Source organism: Alosa alosa, chromosome 16, assembly GCF_017589495.1.
Source record: "Alosa alosa isolate M-15738 ecotype Scorff River chromosome 16, AALO_Geno_1.1, whole genome shotgun sequence".
Classification (NCBI taxonomy): Eukaryota; Metazoa; Chordata; class Actinopteri; order Clupeiformes; family Clupeidae; genus Alosa; species Alosa alosa.
The window spans coordinates 25,723,238-25,725,408 of record NC_063204.1 but is presented as its reverse complement, the minus strand read 5'-3'; positions in this window follow the sequence as shown (position 1 = coordinate 25,725,408).

The following is a 2,171-nucleotide window of genomic DNA, read 5'->3' as shown; positions in this document are numbered from 1 at the left end:
ATACATTCCAACAACTTTCTCTCTCTCTCTCTCTCTCTCTCTCTCACACACACACACACATACACACAGAAGCAGTCTCCTTACCTCTCACCCTTGTGGCAAAAAGGGCCTGGCGAAGGCTAGAGGAAGGGGAGAGACAGTGAGTTAAATTAGCCGTGCGTCCGGAGTGATTGGACTGAGTAATTAATTACGCTCTGGGTCTAATTGGAAGGACGACTCCCCTGATTAGGCTGCTGAGGTAGGAGAATTCAAACTTGCTTCGCTTCAAACTTGTGCTCATTCCTCGCCTGTTCCAGGTGGGTAGGAGAATCAATGGAGATCCATGCTTTGTTTAGTTAACACAAAGCAAAGTATCATATGAGTCTCACATAATAGGGTTTATGATTTTCACAATGGGAATTGTGCATGCATTGCATTTGTGTTGATAGTTGAGTTGTGCTTGTGTGAGTAAGTTCACGTATCTGTTATGTGGACGTAGGGGTGTGTGTGTGTGTGTGTATGTGTTTGATGTGTGATGCTTTGTATATTGTTTGTATATATATTGTTACTGGCACTCCAAGTTGATACTGAGTCCTTTCAGTCCTCTGAAACACACACATTCACTCACACACTCAAATGCACTCTCTCTCTCTCTCTCTCTCTCTCTCTCACACATACACACACACACACACACACACACACACACACACACCAGTGTCTTCCTGTCACTCACCACCGAGTGTCTGCAAACACCACAAACAACTGCTAGTGAAAAATAGATGCTTCATTTTTAAAGCATCTCCAGGGCCTCTGTAAAATTGATTGGATGGCAGGGGAAACTTCTCCAGCGCCACAGACACACGCTGGTGGTTGGGGGTTGAATGGGGGGTGGTGTAGACCTCACTAGGGAGTTCGATTCTGTGACTGTAGACTCTTTGATGACAAACACATATAGAGCATGCAACAGGCGCAAGGATGATGCAACCTGGCTCAACTTAGTACAGTCTTCACTAACGTGAGAATCAGAGAGAACTGTGCAGATGGTGGTATGACGTCGCCTTTTGGAAGGGTCGGCATTCAAAGAGCTGTGTGTCAGATTGGCGACAACTACAAAGTCAGGGTGACCCTGTGTGAACTAGAGAGTGCGGGGAGATGTAATTGAACGGCATGCGATCACACTAAATCAAATCATGTTTGTTTTCAGCTCTTCTTAATGCGATTGTGATTAAAACACATCTATAGTATGGAAGCCCCAGGGGATGAAACCAGTGGAGAAACAATTGCGTTACCATGGGAGGTTTATAATCTCTTTCTCTCTTTCTTTCTTTCTTTCTTTCTACACACACACACACTCACACACACACACACACACACACACACACACACACACACACACACACACACACACACACACACACACAATTAAGCATTCCATTTGAAACCATTTAGTTGTACCATTCTTGTCTTCCTTGTTAGTTACAGTATATAACTTTACTCCGCAAAGAAATCACAAATCGGATGCCTGCTGATGATAACTTATAGCATAGCGGAAGCAGACATGAAACTACAGAGACAGTCTGATTGATTTTAGACTAGCCTCACAGTTCTGAATCATTATGTCTTAGTTTCATACAGTACTTGCCTCGAGCAGTGAGTGCCTCACAGCATGTATGCCATTGGGCTTGAGGTGCACACAGCTCATTCAATCTTGGTTACATATCCAAATGATGTCTCCCTCTGGGTGCTGATGTAATGGAGGTGAGGAAGGAACAGAGGCCTGAGTGTAGGGTGCTCGTGGGTGTTCATCCAGCTTGCTCACTTTCCCCTAATGGCCAAGGTTAGTGTTTTTGATCCCCTAATGCAATGTGAGAGCACCTCTCTTCGTGCAGGTAATTCTGTCTGGGGCAAACAAGGTGAGTCACACCAAACTGGATAGGTGCTTTTTATGAACATTTTCTGGGGGTTTTTGCTTTTTTTTTTATTTGGACAGTGAAGAATGATGGAGAGCGAGTTGGAGAAGGAGATGGGGTTGGGACAGTTGGCATTCGGACCTGCATGCAGTTGGGAAACTGTCTCTTGTGCCACATCTTCCTCTTGGATAGGTTTTTATAGGCATTAATAAACTCAGAATTAGTGACATGTCTCTCTTTCGGAGAACACGGATGAGATCTCAGGGACAAGATACCAGACGT